This window comes from Sparus aurata, chromosome 7 (assembly GCF_900880675.1).
Source record: "Sparus aurata chromosome 7, fSpaAur1.1, whole genome shotgun sequence".
In the NCBI taxonomy this organism is placed as follows: domain Eukaryota; kingdom Metazoa; phylum Chordata; class Actinopteri; order Spariformes; family Sparidae; genus Sparus; species Sparus aurata.
In genome coordinates, this window is record NC_044193.1 from 9,510,483 (window position 1) to 9,533,809 (window position 23,327).

At 42.1% G+C, this 23,327-nt stretch overlaps 1 protein-coding gene across 2 annotated transcripts in view; it reads left to right on the forward strand.

Moving 5' to 3' along the window:
* The first annotated feature begins 309 nt into the window (after positions 1–309).
* Positions 310–23,327, forward strand: part of LOC115585312 (metabotropic glutamate receptor 4) — a 204,148-nt gene continuing 181,130 nt past the window's right edge. The window contains exon 1 of one of the 2 annotated variants that reach the window (XM_030423609.1): positions 310–1,314. The gene's annotated coding sequence lies outside the window, so the exon portion shown is untranslated. The remainder of the gene's footprint in view (positions 1,315–23,327) is intronic. The other variant, XM_030423608.1, reaches the window with a different exon arrangement.

The window sequence follows — 23,327 nt, forward strand, 5'->3', positions numbered from 1 at the left end:
AATGAAATTCAATACTCGTGTGTGTCGGTGGACCACAGCGCACTCAGAGGACCTGGACCTGGAGAGGAGCCCTCCACCCTGCCTCCCTCCCTCCCTCTCTTTTTGTTTAACTTGGTGAATCCCCAGACGTTCCGCTAACAGCATCCACACCCGCAAAGGCTCGGGGACAACAACCGATCCATCGCACAGAGATGATCTCAGACCCTCAAACGCACCTGGGTGTGTGCGTAAAAATGCGCGCCCCCCCCCCCCCCCCCCCCCCCCCCCCCCCCTCCTCCCCCACCCCAATCCATCGAGCGTTCCAGTTTTGCACCTCGGGGCTGTGATCTCTGCAACATCTCACACAGCAAGGAGGCAGCCAGCTCTTTTCAAACGTCAAAAGTCTGGGAATGACTCGTCAGCAGCCTTTTAAACTGGAAACCTCCATCTTTAAATACAAATAATGTAATTCTGATCAAAGCATCTCCAGCCTCGACCCCATGTCTTAACTCACGGATCTGATTTATTTAGATTTCTTTTTGATTTCTCAGTCCTGATCACTTCCTGCCACCCCCCCCCTTTTTTTTTCCTTATTCTTTTTTGGTGTTGTAGTTGAGGAATGCGCTTATACCAGCGGTCTCAGACAAAGCTCGCCCATGGTGAGGATCTAATTTGTGGCGCTTAATAAAAAGAAAGGGGGAGGGAGAGAGAGAGAGAGAGAGAGAGAGAGAGAGACTGGGGGGAAGATCGTTTCCAGTTTTACGCGCGGTGGGAGGGAAGCTTTCCGTGCGGTTAGACCAGAAGAAGCAGGAGCGGAGGGAAGGAAGAGGAAGAAAAAGAGGAGGAGGAGGAAGAAGAAGTCGAAGAAAAAGTAGGAAATCTCTGCAACCCCTGGAGTCTCATTCAGCACCACTCGCTGCTGGACAGCGTCTGAGCGGCGGAGTTGATCGAGAAACAGGAGATTTGTTTCCAGCCTCGCGTCCGGGAGTAACACCGCATCTGCACAGGGCGCATTCACCAAACCCCCTCCACACACACACACAAACACACACACCTCACAACTCACTGGCATTTTTTGACTTCACACATCTGCCCGCTCCTTCTTTCTTTCATTTATTTATTATTGTTTTTTAAAAAGAGGAAGATTTTTGACCCGTGTGGCGGGTTTGGCGTTTAAAACAGGAGGAGGCGACTGGAGCCGGCGCTGCCAAAAGACAAAAAAAAAACAAAAAAAAAACAGAGACGCAGGGAAGAAGAAGAAGAAGGAAAAGATACGCAAGAAGTTCGTTTTTATCCACTTTGGGCTCACCCACATCCCCGGACAGGATTTGGGAGGTAAGACTGTTTTTCCCTTTTTTCTTTTTACGGTGTCTCACATTAGGAGCAGCTGCGATGACAGGCATGCATCGTCCCGGAGTTGCGCAGCTGTGTGGAGGATTTCTGTCTGTGCACGAAATATGCGCGTAAAGCTACTTGGAGGGATGTTTTGCGAGGCTTTCAAGCAACGTGCGAACAACCGGGGTCATCTTTGTGTTGATTGACAGCCCTCTTCATGTCAGTACTGGTGAAACCCTGCTATTTATGAATGCTTTTTTGTCATTTGGAGGGCTGTGGTCCCTCTCTGATCAACACACTCAACAGATGAATCACCTTTACTGAAAGGAGCAACCAGTCTGACGTTTTTTCTGGTGGAGCCGACGGGGTGGTGATGGTGTGTGTGTGTGTGGGGGAGACTTGGCAATACAATGAAGCCCTTCATCAGCTGCGTCTATGGGAGCCCCCTCCTGCAAGCCCCTCTCCGCTCCCCGCTCCACTTGGCTCGCTGTTGTGCCTCCAATGCGCACAAGCACATCCGAGCAGTTTATAGGTGTGATCAATGCACAGATGGAGACAGAGGAGAAGATGTGGGTGCGATTTAAAATAAATAAATAAATCAAGACGCACAGAAATCTGTGAGATCTTATAGTGTGTGTGTGTGTGTGTGTGTGTGTATCGGTGGCAAACCGTCTTCGCCTTTTAATCATGTTCAAGTGAGACATGACGCCTCGGTGGGTCATATGGTTTGGTGACGCCTCACTTGGTTGTGCATCACTGTCAGAGAGGACGCTCGGATCGCTGCTCGTATTTCCGCCGCTCTGAGGCGGATTGATTTAATATGTTGAAACATTCAAGGAATTAATTCTTGAGGGGGTGTTTACATCGACGTGTTCGTCACGTGTAGTCTTCTTGTGGATAACGAAAGAAAGAATGTGTTCTCATAGGGAGAGTTGCAATGGATTTGCTCCATTCCCACTTTTTATATCATTCTTTTTTTTTTTTTTTTTTTTTTTTTTTTTTTTTTAATGGATCTCTGGAGTCCAGTGAAAGTTCCTCCCTGGATTTCAATAAGTGATAAAAGAATTCATTTCGGCGACACTCTTTAAACTCAAAACTTCGTTTGAAGCCAAGAAGCAAAAACCTGAGTAGTAAAAAACAGAAATAATTCTCCATTGTTGGTCTTCTCGAACAGCTGCACTCACACAGATGTGTCTCATCGAGCCACTAACACATTCATTTGCAGCATTTTGTTTCGTTTTTGGAGGAACAACAAGACAAACTGATGCTTCGAAGCCCTAAAATAAGCACTTTGAAAGACCAATCAAAATTATTTCTAGAGCTGGACAGACACTGGATTTTGGGGCCAATGCTGATGCTGATATTCTGGAGTAAAGCACATTTTGTTGTGATAATCCCTCAAATGTGGTTGTTTGAAGAAACCACACGTACAGCAATGGAAGCAGGATATTGTACGATTTAACAATCAACATTACCAGCTTTCATATCGGCACATTTTGGACACCATACCAATATATCTGTGATCCCCAATATCACCGAAATATACCAGTCGGGGTTTTAATTCTCGTGCTGCTTTATCACTTTTTGATTTTTCTCTGGCCAGAGAAAAGGTTGACAGGCTCACTGAATCTTCTTCTGCACTAATTCTGCTCCCTTTGAGTGATATCACACCGTCTGGAGTGCAGATCTCTATCTGCAGTCACAGTGTGTGAGCATTCGTGATTATCCAGGAGAGAAGAGAGTTCTCTCAACCTTCACAGTAGCTTATTATGCCTGTTATACCGCTGTAGACAAATCAATCCCAGTATGAAGTCAGCCGGATTGCGGATTTCAGTTTTGAGCTCACGACAAGTTACAGTCAACTCGCTCTGATAGAAAAAAACTGATGATGAACGCTTTTGGCTCTGTGGCCTTCGTCAGAGCTTTGCACTTCATTATCCTGTTTAATTTCCCTCCTATGTTGATGCTAAGCTTCATTTGCCCTGCAGTGACTATTTGGCTGTGCTGCTTTTAAACAGTATATCAAGGTGTTTTAAGTACAAGCTCTCTTTTCCTAAAAGACACACATTTTGCAGCGCTGGCCTTTTTTTTTTTTTTTTTTTACATTTTACCCCAAGCTGAGTTCCTCATCTGAAGCTGTGCACTACCCACAGCAAGATCCGCCAATTAAACGGCTGTGTTTGGTTTTGGCTGTAGAGGTGAGGGTTCGGGCCAGAGTTCAGCTTGGGGTCTGCCAATCGGAGGTGGGATCTGTGGGCGGCTTGGGAGGAAACATACCCCCACAAGGCTTAGTTCAGAGACAGAAGCAATTACCACAAAAATGTTTTGTTGACAGCACCCAAAAAATGCTTGCATCATAAAAACTAACTTGAAAATGTCTCCTGTTTGAAATGGGATACCTGGACGTTTAAGCGAGCACCTGCAGTATTCTGTCAGTTTATAATGGCACAAGACATTATTCAGTATTTTTCCTCATTAAGAAGACTCTTCCAGAAACAACTACAAAAAAAACCAACCCATCTCATTAAGATGCAAAGCCTGGAGAAGCTCCAATAAACAAAGTAAGAGACTGACTGTCAGCACAAAGCCGGCCACTGTTAACCTTTACATCCAAATGAGTTCCCTCGTACTGTAATCTGTTCTAGAACTGATAATGTCCCCCCTTATAACCAGAAAATCATCCAGGATATGTTTACTGTCATTTCCTCCCTCTCTTGTAATTCATTTTTTCCGTGCTGCTGTGAGTTTGTTTGACATTGCACGAATGGGGGGCGGGGGGCATAAATTATTCCCCTCTGTCGGCTTCTCTTCCTTTTCCTCTCAGACTGAGCCGACGTGCGCTCTGTACGTGTTAGATGGGTTTTAGGTATCCGTTCCCACGTCGTTCCTTGTCACCGCCTCTTGATTGCGGAGCATCCACACTCTGGATCGCCTCCTCCTCTGCTTTCTCCTCCTGGCCGCCCATCTGTTCATCAGGGGGGCCGTCTGTGTGGCCTTGCTGTGCTGACCACAGTCTGATGATCTCCAAAACAGATCCATTCCTCAAAATCTCAGCTCAGTCCTATTTTCCAAACTGCTGATTCTTCTCCTCTGTGATCCTTTTAACAAGGCTTTTCCATATCTGCCATAAGTGTCCTATTCGTAAAAAAAAATCAAAAAGCTTTGTTGCATGCTTTGGACTCACAAAGTTTATTTTGGATAAAGTTTTAAAGTCCAGCGGCTTTTTTTGTAAAATCTGCCACGACGCAAGTAAACTCCAGAATGAGTGCACGGGCACTGCGGCACGCCCACAGGTTGAACATCTTTATTAGCAGCCTGTTGATGCTAATCAGGGATGACATCCGCTCACACTCTGGTTAATTTACAAGATTTACAACACAAACAACGGAGCAAATAATCTTTCCATCCCGGCGAGAGAGTTTCATGTAACAGAGACACATTGACAAAGGTGCCGAATTAATCTTAGTTCTTAGCAAAGGTTATTAGGACACATGCTGTCCTCAGCAAAACTGGCTCCAGCTCACTCTTTAAATAATGTGCCCCTCTTGACAGGCAGAACTCATTCAAATGAGCCGAGGCAGTAATGGCTCCACATCAATGATACTTCTGTTATAACTCAGACAACGTTTTGGTCTATCCTGCACAGTCATGTAAGTGAGATAAAGAACCGTGATAAATATTTGAGGAGCACAGTGGATAAGCAGCTTTATCACTCTGACATGTGGCTGGAGTGTAAAGCTAGTACAGCTCATTGGCAAGACATTTTTTTCAATTAAGCAGAATGATTATTCTTAATCACCCAATATATTTTTCTCACTCTGTAAGACTAAGCTAAAGAGAGTCAGAACCTGTATTTTTTAATTATAACTAAATAGATGTTAATTTCTAGTTCAGTGGCTCAGTTCTGAACAGTCACAAATTTCCTCTGCTCTTTCTTGGGTGTCACTTTGGTGAGTAATTAACATCACTGTGTTGATTAAGTTTAGGAACTAACAATACTTAGGTTTTGGCAAGAAAAGTAGTTGGTCAGATTTAGGCAACAAAACAAATTGGATGGGTTTAGGCAAGAAAAAGTAGTTGGTTCGATTTAAACAAGAAAAATACTTGGTTAGGTTTAAACAAGAAACATAGTTAGGTTTAGGCAAGAAAAGTAGTTGGTTAGGATTAGGCAACAAAACAAATCGGATTGGTTTCAGCAAGAAAAATACTTGGTTATGTTTAGGCAACAAAACAAATTGGATGTGTTTAAGCAAGAAAAATAGTTGGTTAGGTTTGGGCAAGAAAAGTAGATGGTTATGTTTAGACAAGAAAAGTAGTTGGTCAGGTTTAGGCAACAAAACAAATTGGATGGGTTTAGGCAAGAAAAATAGTTGGTTAGATTTAAGCAAGAAAAATACTTGGTTAGGTTTAGGGAAGAAAAATACTTGGTTATGTTTAGGCAACAAAACAAATTGGATGGGTTTAGGCAAGAAAAGTAGTTGGTTAGGTTTAGGCAGGAAAAGTAGTTGGTTAGGTTTAGGCAAGACAAATACTTGGTCAAGTTTAGGCAACAAAACAAATTGGATGTGTTTAGGCAAGAGAAATAGTTGGTTAGGTTTGGGCAAGAAAAGTAGTTGGTTAGGTTTGGGCAAGAAAAGTGGTTGGTCAGGTTTAGGCAACAAAACAAATTGGATGGGTTTAGGCAAGAAAAATAGTTGGTTAGATTTAGACAAGAAAAATACTTGGTTAGGTTTAGACAAGAAACATAGTTAGGATTAGGCAACAAAACAAATCGGATTGGTTTCAGCAAGAAAAGTAGTTGGTTAGGTTTAGCCAAGAAAAATACTTGGTTAGGTTTAGGCAAGAAAAATAGTTGGTTAGGTTTAGGCAAGAAAAATACTTGGTTATGTTTAGGCAACAAAACAAATTGGATGTGTTTAGACAAGAAAAATAGTTGGTTAGGTTTGGGCAAGAAAAGTAGTTGGTTAGGTTTAGGCAAGAAAAGTAGTTGGTCAGGTTTAGGCAACAAAACAAATTGGATGGGTTTAGGCAAGAAAAATAGTTGGTTAGATTTAAGCAAGAAAAATACTTGCTTAGGTTTAGGGAAGAAAAAATATTGGTTATGTATAGGCAACAAAACAAATTGGATGGGTTTAGACAAGAAAAGTAGTTGGTTAGGTTTAGGCAAGAAAAATACTTGGTTATGTTTAGGCAACAAAACAAATTGGATGTGTTTAAGCAAGAAAAATAGTTGGTTAGGTTTGGACAAGAAAAGTAGTTGGTCTGGTTTAGGCAACAAAACAAATTGTATGGGTTTAGGCAAGAAAAATAGTTGGTTAGATTTAAGCAAGAAAAATAATTGGTTAGGTTTAGGCAACAAATCAAATTGGATGGGTTTAGGCAAGAAAAGTAGTTGGTTAGGTTTAGGCAAGAAAAATACTTGGTTATGTTTAGGCAACAAAACAAATTGGATGTGGTTAGGCATGAAAAATAGTTGGTTAGGTTTGGGCAAGAAAAGTACTTGGTTAGGTTTCGACAAGAAACATAGTTAGGTTTAGGCAACAAAGCAAATTGGATGGGTCTAAGCAAGAAAAATAGTTGGTTAGATTTAAGCAAGAAAAATACTTGGTTAGGTTTAGGCAAGAAACTTAGTAAGGTTTAGGCAAGAAAAGTAGTTGTTAGGATTAGGCAACAAAACAAATTTGATTGGTTTCAGCAAGAAAAATAGTTGGTTAGGTTTAGGCAAGAAAAGTAGTTGGTTAGGTTTAGGCAAGAAAAATAGTTGGTTAAGTTTAGGTAAGAAAAATAGTTGGTTAGGTTAAGGCAACAAAAGAAATTGGATGGGTTTAGGCAACAAAACAAATGAGATATGTTTCAGCGAGAAAAGTAGTTGGTTAGTTTTAGGTTAGAAAACTACTTCGTTAAGTTGAGGCACTAAAATTACTCGGTTAGGTTCGGGAAAACATTGAGGTTTGGGTTACGCATTACTACTTACTTCAGTCACAAATGTACCTATGTCATGCACGTGATGTAACTCAGCTACATTACCAAGTCAAACTAGCTCACAGTTGACTTTTGGTTTCACACTGGACATGAACAGTTGTCTCCTGAGTGAAAGTCCTGTGCTTGTTTGACCCAACCATCCACTCCCATGTGGACTTTGTCGTTCTTTTATACTAGCTCACCTGACTTTCTTCTTCACTGCCCTAAAAATCACTACAACCACTCAACGTCACTGCCTTGTAAGATACGTAAATATGTGTCACAATAAGCTGTTTCACAGAGCTGAAGATTTGTTGATTATTGTTGGAGTGGAATGTGATTTTTTTTGTGGTTTGGCTGATTTTAATCAACATAAAAAAAATTCAGACAACTTATCCCAAATGACAACAGAGGATATTTGTTTGTGTTTCAGTAAAAACAAAACAAACTGGGTCCTTTTAACAGGATTTGTTAAGGGACATGTTAATTGGCATTGATAGGAAGCCAATGTTTTTAGCCAAGCACATAAATTAATGAAGCAACAAGAACATCACACATATTTTACTGTTGACGCTGCAGCTTCGGGTGGACAGTACTAGCATCACAAAATAAAGGTGTTTATCTCCTTCCCTTTAGGCCAAAATACACGCATACACAGTGAAATAGTCTGTCGTTCAAGCTGTGATTGCAAATAGTCCTGCAAATAAAATAAGTTGTCCGTCCATGCTCTCCGGAACAACACAGACCCATTTGCTCATGGTCTCTATCAGACCCGTATGACATCTTTTATCAGTTTTATGGCAACATTATGGTTCAAGTTTGGTGAGGTTTAGCACAAAAATAACGTCATGGTTTAGGGAAAGATCATGGTTTGGATTCGAATCACTTCCCTGAGGTTACAAGGGACCTCAGTCGTCAATGTTACAACACAACCAATGATAAAGATTAGGGAAGGTTAAAGGAAACCAATGTTGACTGTCATTGGGAAATGAAATGTCAGAGTGGGCAAAAGTCATAATTGCTGCTGTCTATGGAGGGAGTTTTGTCTCTGGTTCTGGGGCATCTGCTGAATCAACGATGCTTTCCTTTTTTCTTGGATAGTCACTGTGACTGTTTTGTGTTGCCTGCTTATGTAACTGAAAGGCAACTCTGCTGATGCGGGTTGTCAGAGCTCCAAGTTATGTTGGATTAAGTTTCCTGCTGCAGAGTCTGCAGCTCCTGGTCATATATTAAATGTTCATAATAGGAATAGTCTAGATTTGATGCATTCCTTGTATTTTTATGTTCTAAAAGATTTAAAGCAAGGGGTTGTGTTTCACGAAGGGGCCCACTTCTGTTTTTTTCATTCATACTCACAATGCATCAATTGAGGCATTTTCCCACTCTTTTTGTCAGTGCTAAGGTCTGCCCACAGCTCATGAATACGTATTAGCATATCTTCAGACTAAAGAGATTCGATGAGGTGAAAATCTTTGCGCAATCAAACCTCAAGCTAGTTAAAACAACACTGAATTTATGTATGAAAAAGTATGTATAGAAACATATGGATTAACAAACTAATTTAAAAGCTCATTTAAAAAAAGGACAGTTTTGGACATTTGATAATGTGAATTTGCGGTGTCGAGAATAACAGCAGATAAAACTGAGACTGAATCAAAACCGTTAAGTTGTTCTAGGCAAGGAAAATCGACACTCTAACTAGTGTCTGGTGTTATAAATGGTAGCATAATTGTCCATGGTCTACAGCAGACAAATGTAGAAATCATGGAGAAAAACTATCCCCACTTTCCCCCAGAATGCACGACTTCAGGGCCAGTTCCTTTTAGCTGCAACAGACCACTCCAGATTAGTTCTTGTTCTGCACACCAGTGCCTGGCAGAAATCTCTTGCCAGCAGCAGTGGGAAGGCACAGCCGAGTTCCTAAATCCCATAGTCAACAGCCACCCAGCTCTCCGTGTGCTCCTCTGGCCTTGATTATAATTTGTGTGCCACAGTGGCTGGCTCCACAGAAAAGGGCCACATGGAAATATTCAATTATATGTGCAGTTGGACTGGATGGGTGAGTTTATTGCAGGGATTTAGAAAATTCTAATTCAACATAAAGTCACACACCGTTTAGAATAAAACTCTCCCACATTTGGTGCGTGTTTACGATGTGACAGGTTGTAAAAGCAAAGGAAAACCCTCTGCAAACACTGTGAACCTAGGGCGGTAATCTTGTTGGGCTCCTGTTCCTCTCTTCAGTGAATGCATATAGATCCACCACTCAGATTCAATTTTCTCATTAGCCCGCCGGTGCCTTAAAGAAAGATGGATGCAAAAAGCACTCATCCCGTGACCTACGCTGATTCGAAGACCAATATAGGTATCACTGTTGGCAGACGCCGGACGTGATTAATTGCGATCCCATGCTCTCCCCGTTTCGCCCAAGTCCACAATCAAATATGAACGAAGCATGAGAGGAAGCTCGGGACAAATAAGAGGAGGCACGATGTCGCTGTGTCTCAGCAAAACGCATTAGCATATTGACTTTGCAGGAGTGCATGCGAGGTACCTCAGGTCAGCGTTGATTGGCTTGCACAAATTAGCTCAAGTACAATCAAACAAACAGCCAATTAAAAAAAGGAAACATGCAGGATGATGTTTTATTCAGCATCTCCTGCGCTCTTTGTCAATATTGCATTCCTCAACAGCTTCCACCAATTTGTGTTTGACGACATTAGATTGTAAAAGGAGACTGCCATTAGAGGCTTTACTTGTCTCACTTGGTTGTGTTTTGCTTTGTAATGGGCCTGTATGGCTACTACAGTGCACCGCAGGTCCAGTTAATGGGGCGCTGATCTGTTCGAGCCCATTACTCAGAGAATCCTTGTCATTGCCCTTGCCCTTCCTCGGCACCGCACTTCAGCTCACCGGTAATGAGATGTCTGTATTTACACCAAGTCCTGATTACTAATGCAGAGGCAGCAAAATGGGATACCTTGTCTACCACTCCCAGCTTTCATGTCTGACACCTGTAAGTGGGAAATTAAAAAGGGTTACTCATATTGCACACAGGCAGACACACGGAGACAGCCTGCCCAGGCGACAGCCACTATCTCCCGGAGACAGAAGAAAAACATTGTTGGGGGAGGCTCAGTTGAGCATTATGGGACTTTGTACATGATTGAAAAACATCATCCAAGAGGCAGTAGGTGTCTTTCATGACAGACTGTGACTGCAAATGAGTAATAAATGCCATTTCCAGGTGGCATGGTCAATCATTTACATTTAATACATTCTTTTTCTACCATAAAACATTCTTGAATGCATTTAAATGAAGGTTTTTCCAAGAGTATAAGGTCAGGGTGTTAATAATTAATTGTTAACCAATTCATTGCCTTTAAGAATTGAACTGATTTGAAATGTATTAACTGACAATCTTTCTACAAATGACAAATAGTTGATTATGAAACATGTCAAAACAAAACAAATGTATTTAATGAAATTATAAGAATTTTTATAAAATGCAAAAAGACATAGCAGTAAGTAACCTCAATATGGGGTGGATTTAGTTGGTCATTCATGCCACTCGGTTTCTACTCTATCTGCTCTTAATTTTAGCCTACTCTGATAATGAATCTGATAATGAATTAATAATCGATTTTTGAGGCAGCCAACCATCAATTAAACAAGCTGCTTAAACTTTGCATCCCTAATACAAGGTCTTTTTTAAGATCCTGAATTGTTACCTTCACTGAGGAGGCTGTGTTTGTTTGTGGGCTGTTTCTTTGTCAGCAGGATTAAACAAAAACTGCTGAGCAGATTCAAAGGTTAATTTAATAGTAATTTTACAACAGTCCCTTTAGGCTACGTAAGAATTAAGTGGAGTGCAGAGGATGAACTGAGGAAAGGGACGGACAGACTTTCTCTAACGTTGCTCAGGGAATAAAGCGCGATGAAAAAAAAATAAGGCATATTCAGGTGGCTGGTCTCTGCGAGTGAGTTCAAAAGGGAGACTGTTGGGCCATGGTGGAGGTATGCACTCTACTCAGTTATATACTGTACATGAATTGGTACAAGCTGTACTGGTACATCACAAGATTCAACTGTACCTGGGAAATAAGCTGAACGTTGTGGGCTGTGATCTAAGATTAATGTCCAGTGTTTTGAAAAAGACTCCAGTGTTTGAAACGGTGCTTTCAGTTTCCTTCAGTGAACCCACTGCCGACTCGCGGCACTTCAGACAGATTCGCTGAGAGACGTGGACAGCACCTCGAACAAGTCTGTTGTGAATCATGTTTGTTTCGAGTGTCAAGATGCCTCGGACTCCCCGTCTGCGTCCTGTCTTTGTTTACAGCGTGGCAGTAATGGGGGCTCTGCAGACTCTCCCTCGGTCAATACAAACATTATTCTGGACCCTGGCTGCTTCCTAACTTGGCCGCATGAAGCACACTCACGCACACACGCGCGCAAACACAGCGGCACGGCTAAGAACGCCTGAGGCTGTTCCTCTCTGGATGTCTTATCCATGTAGAGACGCATTAGCACACGGCACACAGTGCATTTGATATATTGGGACATTCCACTAGATTTAGCTCTTCTTATACCACCAACACACATACTGTAGGCTTTAGGGATATGAATGTATGGCCGCTTTATTAAAAAAGGCCAGATGAAAGACAAATACTTGAATTAGTGTCACTCGAAAGCGTTCCAGCCCTCAGCTGCTGCAATCTCGTTACGTCGGAAATACATGTTATACAACCATGATTCGGAAGAAGTTGGGACGCTATAATAAGCATGAAACAAACAGACCGCAATTATCCAGATGAAAACAGTACAGACCATGTATTTCATATTTGACCTCTTCAACCTCTTCAACTTCAATTGGTTTTTGTAAATATATGCTTGGTTTGAATTTGATGGCAGCAGTGGGGAAAGAGGGAACAACAGACCGAGAAAGTAAAAAAACACCTTTTTAGATCGTTCTACAGGTAAACAGGATCATTGACATTATCATTATATCATATGTTTATACATATATTGATAATGATACACATATTCTAATATCATGTAAATGACCCACTGCCTCTTAAATTATTTCCTTTTCTTTCTGTTTTCCTGATCTGTGCTCTTTTTAAAAATCATTTTTAAAGACCAGGCTTAAAAATAGGTTGAATTTTTGTGTACCTGTCCATCGTGGGCTGCCTGTTGTGTCTTGAGATGTGGGAGCAGGTGGAAACGGCTAAGGTGGTAAAATAGTTTGTCGTAGTCTTCAGGCACAGTTAACACATAACAGTGTTCGGATATTTGTCTAATTAACACAAATAATACCCCCCCAACCTGTCCTGTTACAGTCACATTTCCGTCATCTCATCCCTTCAGCACTGATCTGCCCTCTTGTTGTTGTCAGTCACACGGCGACGGTGCAACCCAACTACACACCTGCTGAATGATTGGCTGTTTGGCGATGTATTCCTTATGTGTTTTCAAGTTGATGTGCATTTTATGGAACTGTCAGTGACGTGTCTTATCTTGTATCGTGGGCCAAAAAAAAAAGACATTATGTAAGATATATAATACGATTTTTTTGCAGACAATAAAGGATGCGAGTGCTGCAGATTTGTTCATTGTTGATTCCTGACACTTCCCTGCACCCGTCATTTCTATTTCTAAAGCAGCGGGCTGCTGTTTCGTTGTTTCTACTGCTTTTGTCAAACCAGCTCAGGTAATTTGAAACTGCTCAGGGTTTGGTTTCATGGTTATTATACAGGACTGCAAAAATGAAAGTTGCAGCTTGCACTATGAAAAAATGTAACCAAATATTAACAATGAGCTGTCAGATTTGTTACCCTGCTCCAGTCGCCTCTTTGTTAGCGTTTTTCTCTCAACCACCGATTCCAGTAACGCGCCTTTGATACAATCTCCTCTTCCACTTAGGTCCTCTCCCAGCTGCTCTGTACCTGAACTCTGACAATTAGCCATTCGGATGAAAGGCCACTAATGATTCTCTCCACGCCAATAAAGCACAAGTGTATTAAGGATTCCATTAGAGTTTTTTGTTTCATTTTTTTTAGACTAGGAGCTCAACAAGTCCAGTTATTTTACCAGTTTAAATCTGAATCCAAAATAACAGTGGCTTTCAGAACGTGCAGTTTAAGGGTATCATGGGAACAAAAAAGGCTGTCCTTCCAGGTGTGCACTCTAACAGCCAGTCTTTCATCACAGTGTGTTAGAGTGAAACAGCAGCCACCCGTACAGACTCGATTCAGGCTGGCTAATGAAATGCTCCATCTCTGTCATCAGACTGCCATTTTCACGATCTATTAAACCACATACATTCATCGCGCCGTTATGCATTATGTGCCTTCTTGACTTCTGGTATCCTGCAGCATTGTTTCAATTATGAGGAGCAGGGGAGCCGTCGCTGAGGCTTCATCAGGAAGTCATGATTTTTTCCATTTAATGATTTTTTTCCCCCCCGCAACATTACTTCCTGCGTTTTTTTTCACTCCTCCTCGTATGGTGGCCTTTCCTCCGCACAAACCGAGGCAGCACGATAGCTTTTTTTTATGTATGCGTATTTGCCTAGTTTTTCTTTGATGTTAATGTGTTTGTAGGGTTTAGCATCCACCAAGTCCAACGCAACAAACACACACACACACACACACACACACACACACACACACACCCTCTAAAGTTGCACTTCCCCGCACACAAATGACCATAGGGGGCGAATTCTGAAATAATCTCCGGCAACAGAGCGCTGGGGCTGCATGTAATGGCACAGCTTAGATGTTTATTGGAATTTAGACCTCTGTATTTGCCCACAAGGTACAAAAATAAATTGCAACTTTTCCAGCTGCTTGGATCATCTAGTGTGACAACTTTGGGGCAACCAACAAACAACATGGAGCATAGGATGAGATTCATAAAATAAAACATGTTGCGTGTATGTCAGGAATGAAATCATGTTGTATGTAGTTTGGCATACGCAGCGGGGGAAAATAGATTTACTCAAGTACAGCACTTCAGTATGATTGTTTTTACTTAGAAGGGACAGTGCAAATTAATAGAACACAAGGTAATACATGAGTAAAGGCTATTTTTCCTCTGTAGTCTCCTGGCCACACTGTTAAAAATGCTTCCTAGGCGTGCAGGTGGTTGAGTGGTTAGAGCGCATGCCATAAATGCAGCCGACCCCCGGTTCGATTCCAGCTGGAGGTCCTTTGATGCGTGTCACATCCCCCTCTCTCTCCCATATTTCCTATCTGTCTACTAAAGGTGTCTATGCCAAAAGAAATCTTTAAAAAAAAAAATGCTTCCTAAAAAATCACGAAAAGAAAGACAGTCCATTCCATTTGATGCTACTTCATAATAATCCACTGCACTACATGTCAACGCCACAGGCATGCGACATGAAAAAAACATTGGATAGCCTCATCAAATAATAATAAATAAAGAATTAAGTCAGTGGTTTTCACTGTTTTCTGCTTGTAACTCAATACAAACAATGTACGGTTTGGAACCCCTCACATGTTTTGGGTGTCTCTGAGTTAATAGTGGCTCCGCCAACAGACATTCATCCTTCTAAGATGGTTTTGTTCGAGAAAGGTCCAAAAAGACATGCACATTTTTCACTGCTTTCCTACCCTTTTTTTTAATTCATGACCCCTCAGATCAATCTCGAAACCGCTGGACTGCATAGTTTGAAGTTAAAGATCAGTCTTCACCTTGACCGACCACAACGGCAAAATACATACACATTAATGCGGATAATCCATAAGGACAACGACGCAGAGATAAAAACAAACCTGTGGCAGCTTTCTTAAATTGTGAAGGTGCTAAATTTAAACAGTAGATTGGCGAAGCATTCCCTGTCACTCAACCTCTGTCACTCAAACTAAACTCTAATTGTTCGACAGATAGGACATAAGAGATGATAGTTATTTCAAGTGGAATGATTGTGAAACTGGTAGAAGTAGGAACAGTGCTCATGAAAGACTGGAGAATGACTGGAAAGCACTCTGTTAGTGGTTGACTCAAACAACAGTGTTGATGCCTGAAAAAAACAAGGGTTGACATGAGTGACTTTTATGTACACAAGATGATTCTTATCGCTGTTTTCTGGAGATATATAATGTGTTACAGGTTCATTTCTCAGTCAGCGGGGCAGCGTTTCTGCTGAAGGAGTACTTTAATGCACATTTTCATAATAATACCTCTGTGCTTTTCCTTAAAGGGTAAACTGTTTACAGGTCTTGTTTACAGGCATTTGTGAAAAATGGTAGCATATAAAGCCTTTTGTGGATCTGAAGCAATCTGAAGCAATTGCCTCCATTGATGTCACTCAGTTTTGTGGGGAAATATGGCCGCCATGTTTTGAAAAGGAAGAAGAATGCGTGGAATTAAAACTGGTGATGTCTCTGGTTTGATTCTGATCATTCGCTTTTAAACTTCCCATAATGAGTTAGTGTTATAGGAGTGCAGTGCAGACCAGTGGACTGCTGCCTTAGACCTGTCAACACTCTTTAAATTGTAAAAGTGGTGGATTCACCCTTTAAATTGGATTCTGAATGCAGGACTTCGACTTCTCTAAATACTTTTAGACTCGCCGTCTACGCTGAACTGAAAGTAAAACCCAGATGCCGTTGTAATATTATCCTATTTCATCCTAGAATCAGACAGTAAGTAACCAGAATGTGTTAATCCTCTTATTTGTGACAGCTTTTAATCTATAGATTTACATTTTGAAGAAGTTGGAGTATGAGCTCTGTTTCTTATCTGTGGTTGAATATAGTGGTACGTATGTAAGTTATTAAATGGTGAAAGCGTCTCATCAGAGTCGATCAATCTGCCGATTGCGGGTGCGTCACAATGAGACCATCCAATATTGTTTATGTCACAGTCTTCAAGTGTTCAAAGATAATAAGGCCAACATACGGGCGCTGCACGCCCAGCTACACACACTAAAGAATGTCTTTGTGGACGCCTGGATGAAGTCAAACACTTTCCACATCTCCCCCAATCATAGATCATCTAACATTTATGGCAAAGAGCTGCAGGCTTTCTTTTTTTTAAAGATGTGTCCAATATCCAACTGTGCACAGTACAGCTCACTTTGACAGCCATCGAGGGCGGATTAAAGGACTTCTGAAGGCAGATAGTGGCCTTATGTTTTATTTAAACTTTCTGTATTAATTCAAATTTTAGACATTTAATTATTTAACTTAACTTTAACTTTAAAAAATGAGACAGGAAATAATCATTATTTGTAGTTGATCAGCAGGAAATTAAGAATTTTCATAATCAACTCAACCTTTCCAGTCACAAAATGCCCAGAATTTGCTATTTCAGTGTCTAAAATGTAAAGATTTGCTGCCTGTCAGTGTTTCATATAACAGTTTGATTATCTTTGGGATTGGTTGGTCAAAACAAGCAATTTGAAGATTTCATACTTGAGCTCTGACCCCTTTTTCTCCCACTTAATTTGTTGGGAATTAACAAACAAACCGAGAAAACAATCAGCAGATTAACTGATAGGGCAAACAACCGACAGTTGCAACAAATGACCGCGAGCAACATTAACATCATGTGTTCCACTTTCTTATGTAACCACACACTACCGGACTGCATGATCTATACTCGAACAGAAAAAAAAAAACAAGAACAACAACAGATGTTTGCAAAATGTTCACTGAAAACATAGTGTAATTATTATCCCCAAATATTTTCCTTTCAAAGGGTTGAACTTAATTATTAATGATTCAATTGGTTAACAAACCCCATCAAGCGAAGGCTGTGCGAGAGGGAGAGAGAGTTGTCTGCTCCCTGGAGCTTATTGAGTGGGATGCACAGGATCATTAGAGGCTAATGTCAGTCTGGTTGAGAGTAATGAAAACATACAACCTCAAAGGACGACATGGCAAGCTTAGAGGTAACTCGTGTAGGATCCCCCCTTTGTATTTTGTCTAATAACCACCTACACTCTGTTTGTTGTGGTTTTCAGTCCACCGAACAGAAGGATTTCTGTAATTTTGAGCTAAAGATCGGCTAAAATCAAAATAAAAGCAAAAAAGAAAAGGTCAATTTTGCATTTAGTTCACTTGGAACGATGCGTAATTACAGTCTGGATGTATGTAGCCTCCTTGCTTGACATTTATTTACATAGAATAGTAGAGCTAAAACAATTAACGCAAAAATGAATTAGGAGATTTTGATAATTTTCAGGATCATCATTTTATTTTGGGTGACTGCTAGACTTGGTTTACATGCTTTAATGCTCATAAAACACACACCACTGGATTCTCCCCTCTGCTTTCACCTCCTGTCTCTTTAAGGCCCCTCCCCCCCTTCCCCAAATACCCTTTCTCCCCTCTGATTGGTCAGCTCAAACATGCCTGACCCAGCACCGCTAACGACAACAGAGCAGCTGTGATGGATCGATTCTTACAGGCCAAACTAGCCAGCGAGACTAGAGATTATGCAAACTTTTGACATGGTGACGTGGTGTGATGTCACGCAGGTTCATTAAGTTAGCTCTATGACATCATAATAGCTTTCAGGCGTAGAGATGGACCTTTAAGTAAATGTCGAGCTTTGATTTTTCGGTAAGTTAACAATTTCCCTTTTTAGATTTCATTGGTTTTTGCTTTTTCCCGATAAGCAGCCACAAAGCACTGACACAGACACAAACCCGACTGGTTAGGCTGATGCAATCTTCAACATCGTAAAAGTGGGGAGGTCAAAACGAATAAATCTCAGCGCCAGGTTAATGAGGAAGACTATCTCAACACTCATTTATTCACAGCTCTATCTCTCTCTCTCTCTCTAGCTCTCTGCACTTCCTAATCAGCTGACACGGACATTTACCCTTTCAGTGAAACCAACCAGACTTAGCCGCGATTAAGTCCACCAATCACGCCGCTGCTGTCAAACTTTAAACCCCCTCTGCTGTTGTCAGCCGCTTCAGTGCGAAATCGCCCGACACTCCTCCACCCCCACACTATGTTAAGCGTCCAGGTTGAGTTCACCTCTCCACATCCAGATCTTCACCAAATTCATCTCCGTCCCGTCACCAGCGTCTAGGCTACACTTTGGGGTTTCAGCTTCAGCTTATAAATATAACGGACGTCACGATGGGGGTTAAACGCCTCGTATTCTCATCTGATGTGCTTATGGCAATAGAAATGAACAAAGTTTCCCCCGATTGAGATCATTTTGAATAGCGTGTGGGACTTGTTCCCCCCCCCCTCCTTTAATACTGGCTGCAAGGCTTGTTATTTGCATCATTAGCCATTTTTAGACAGGGCACCAAGCCGCCAATTTGCCCGTCCTTTTGGCGGCTCGGTCCGTGGTTTTAGACAGAGGCCGGCAAATTGGGGGTCTGTTTTTGTCCGCCTATTTACCGCCTCGGAGGGTATCACTTATTTCCGCCTCGCCTGCTATCTAAAAACGAGGCAGCAATGTGCCGACCCCTGCGTGAGGTGGGCGGAGGTGTCAATGACCTGCACTGTTGTGCGACCAACAGCCGGGGAGTTTTAAAACCAAGAAACAGCTGATCACGGCAGTCAGTCCATCAGTTCATCCGCGGATATTAAGATGAGCAACTGGACAGCCGCTGAGATCCGGGAGATGCTAGCATGGGGTGCAATGTAAAGCTCTTACTTTGAAGACACATTCATTGTCATTGCTCACAGCCCAACTTCGAGCTTCACGTCACGTCACATGTTTACGCCTACCTCAGAGGCGGCTTTTGGAAAAGGAGGAATATTACGCCTCCGTTTTAGAAAGACAGGCCGTCCTTACCTTGGAGCAAATGTGCCGCCTTTTCTATCTGAAAAGGGCTAGTGTCTGAGAAAAAATGTCAGAAGTCGTTCCAGCTTCCGAGATACGAGAATTGCATCCGTTTTGCGTCATAATAAACTGAGTGTCTCTGGGTTTTGGACTTTTTGTTGATCGAAAGAAGGCGTTTTAACTTGACTTTCAGCTCCAGGAAATGTTCACAATTACAGCGTTTTATAGATGGAGCACCAAAATAACACATCAGTAGATAATGAAAATAATAATCACCGGCAGCTGTACGTCTCACAAAGCTGTTCAGCCACCCTAAACCAATCGGCTCAGACAACCCTCAGAGGATATCTACGAGAATCTGATTTACTATCTCTGCTGACAGCGCTGCCAGCTCCTCAGTGTCTGGAGATCATTCAGCGGGCCCTATGATATGGATTAAAGCAAATAATTCTCTGTAAAATCCCCTTTGTGAATTATTTTTATACCTTCGCCTCTTTGCTTGTCGCACGGAACATGCCTAATCTACTTAAAACAAGTTGATAGACTGCTAATATAAATGAGAGTGCCCGGCCATCAGAGGATCTGTCTTCATTAGGAGCGGATCTGGAGAGAGTTTCTATTAGCTCACTATCAAGATGGGGCGACTGTGAGGAGGAAATTACGCATGTCACAAGACAAAGTGCGCTCAGCCCACAGCTAAGCCCAACGGAGGATGAAAAGCCTTAATCAACGACAAGGACTACCGGTGACAGGGCACCATGATCGCCCCATGCGTCTCGCTGTTGAAGATTATATCCAGCCTCCGACAGATTGACACTTCCTCTGTGAGTTCCTGGCTGAGGCGAGCAAAGGATGTCACAGTTCCCCTTCCCTGTCCTCTTCTTTCCCGAGCTTTGTTCGCCACTATCAAAGGTCTCTCCCGGATTTGGGTCATTATTTCTTTTTTGTCTCATCTGCAGGGGTAATAACACTTACTGTCCTTTGAAAGATAACAGCGGCAGAGCGAAGCCCGGGAGGGCCGCGTGCAAAAAACCCAGCCAACGCTGCACGGAAATAAATTGCAGTTATAATGAAACAAGAGAGTTCGGCGTGTCTGAGGATGTTTTCACGTAACACCCCTTAGACTCAATTTAAAGGTCATTATCCATCTGAATGAAAAGTCTCACTGTTATGTTTCTCTTGTCTGTTTTTCTGTTTTACTCTCCTGTCCTTGGCACATTGCTGTTATGAACAGATTAGTCAACAGTGACGGTAAAAACTCTTCTTCTTCTGCTCATTTCGCCGCTTTTTACCGCGAATGAGTCCAAAGCCATTATGACAGGGTACTCTATAAAAAGTGTCTTTTTTTTCCTTTTATTCAGCATCTGCGGCTGCAAAGGGTTCTCCACAGACAAGGCGATGCTTTCTGAAAGGAGAAAGCGTCATCATGTTGGTCTGATCTTCCTAGTCGGAGTTCAGTGACAAAGATTTGGCTCAGAGCCACATCGGGGCTTTCTATTGTGCAGATAGAATGATGAAATAGGCGCTAACGACATACATGACGCCAGAGAAAACACACAAACAAAAGACATCGTCTGTGGGTGTTTGTCGACCATTTTCACGCCCGCCTGTTGATCCACACTTGGCTTCGTCCAATCCCGTTGCTGGCCTCGACGCCACAGCCTTTTGTCATCCTTCTCCTTCATGGGGCGGTGGCTGTTAATTAACGTGATTTAATTGCCCCGATCCTCCGAGGAAACTGCGCTAATTAACAAACATAGGAGCTGATATTTTCATCTTGCTCTCAAATGAAGAAAGGTGCTAATTGGTCAACTCAGAGTTTAAAGCTCAGACTGTTGTCTGTGAACTGTGCCTGAGAATGGCTTTGTATCTTACATATACCCCATCTCACAAGTCCCAGGTTTACATTTTACGAATGGCAAGTCATTTCATTACATTTCTCATTTAGTACGGTTAATTGACTCCAGAACATTTCGGCTTACGCTCTACAGATTTTAGGGATGTGATGTGAAAGCATTTAGTGGTACTCCAAGAAATGACATCACGGAAAACATAAACACCAATGTTGGCACGGGCAGATCAGCTTCGGTGACCGAGTCCAAAGGGTTACCCTGCTGGAAAAACCAGCATAGTGTCGTAAATCGACTTCACTTTTCTCATTTGGTCCAGAAAGATTTCAAAGATCAAAAAAGTCACCAGGAGTCTTCAAGGCCGGATGCAGTAGGACTTTATTTGCTGGCGAAAAAAAGAACGAGGTGAGACACGGACAAAATCTGTGAAAAAAAACAAACTGGCCCGAGGTTTGCGGCATTGAGCATCATCTTTTAAACACAGAAAACTGCGAGTGTCCTTTCAGGCGTCATGGCCTCAGCCAATCCCTATTTGTCTTTATTACTGCTGACACTGCTATTTTTCTATGGAAATTCCCCATTCTACCTTCTGCGCCTGCGTGAAGCTTTGGCCTACGTGCAGAAATGCACATCGACCAGTTGCTCTTCGCCTCGCATTGTTTTTTTTTAACTAGGTACTTTCCCTCTGTCCCTATCACTGGCTCTTAGAAACTCTGGCCTTTAGTCACTATTTACTAACTGTGGTTATTTTATACTACAATAGACCAGCACCAAAACCAGCACTGTGCACTGGGAATATTCTTCCTTGTTGAAAGCAGGCGATTATACAGATATATTCAAACTATTCTGATAATCGATAATTTCAGTGTTTCTGTTGAGCAACATGTCCTTTTTTTTTGCTCCATTTTAAACTAAATATATCTTCAGGTTTTGTACCGTTGGTTGGACACATTTGAACATGCTGCTTGGGTTCTGGGAAAGGGCTATTGATTTTTTTTCCTCATTACTTTTTTAAACACGCCAATCAATTAATCAAAGATGAATGGCTCGTGAAAATAGCCACCAGTCGCAGCCCTAAAATTACATCTAATATCAAGTTTTTACTCAAAAGTCCATGAGAGTGAATGTTATCAATGCCTGACAACATGGCGCCTTATCTTCAGTAAACACTGTCAGTCACGGAGGGGGGAGAGAGGAACCGGTAGCTGTTTTATCTCCCTGTGGCTGATCAGACTCAGATGGAGGACCGAAAAAAAAGATTGAATTTAACGCAGTTGGGCAAAAGAGAGCAGCATCCTCATCACCAGAAACACAAATGACTCCAGTAACGAGGCCAAGGAGGACAGAGGCACACAAAACTGGCTATACAGCTCGGAAGGATACGATAGAAAATGTGTTATTTAAGAGGATGAACGTGCATCTCTCTGCAATTCAGATGCAGAAAACGCCTCACCTGACGGTGACGGTTTAAAAAAAAAAAAAAAAAAAAAGTATTAACCTTCTCTCTGAAGTGTGTTTTCTGGAGGCATTTCATCATCAGAGGTCATACAATGTAGATATGTTGGGTTCTAGTGTGTGTCTCCATGCATCTCCCTTTGACTTCAATACAGCCCGGCACTAAAGTGAGATTCGGTGACTTATCGACCCTTCTTCCTCTTTTACATTTTGTTGCTCTCATTTTCTTCATTATTTCTGTGCTCTTGCCCGTTTAAAGGTTGACGTCAATGTGATGTGAATGAGCCAAATTCAGCCAGAAGGCCCGATTTTCATTTGCAGGTTGACGTTTCGTATCAAATGAAACATGCAGATAACACGAAAACAAAGCTGAGCGGCAGCGTAAATGGCACAACCACGCCGCTTCCCCAGCAGTTTTTCACCGTATCTCACTCAAATGCTGTTATTTCTGCACGTCACATGTTGTTCCTGGCGTATCAAAAGCTATTTTTCAATTGCAGCATTATCTGCTCCTTCGCTATTGTAGATTTGCTGCATATTTCAGCGTCTGCCAGGGGTTATGTAATGAGGCTTGTCGCCAGAGGTTGTGCTGACACGAGGGACTGTTGCTCTGCTCTCTGAGTTAATGCCAAGAAAGAAAACCTTGGGTTATAAGGAGGAGGCAGAGAGTGTAAATGCCTGCACGTCTAAATCCCAGAAGCTTCGTGTGAGATTGAATGATCAAAGTGAACGCGGCGTACTGCAGTCACAGGACTTTTACTTGGATAAAGATCCACAGTAGCACACCTCACGTCTTAGGGCTTGATGTGAAACGCTCGACCATTCCGCATCTCATGATTGACCTGAACAGGGAAGAGCCCGCAGAAACGACAGCGGTTCAGTCTCCCTGTAGGCGATCTGGCTGTGGTTTTTCGGGAGACATGGCGCGGTGACACTTGTCATCTTGATTGGTTGGCTGTGAGCGGTGAC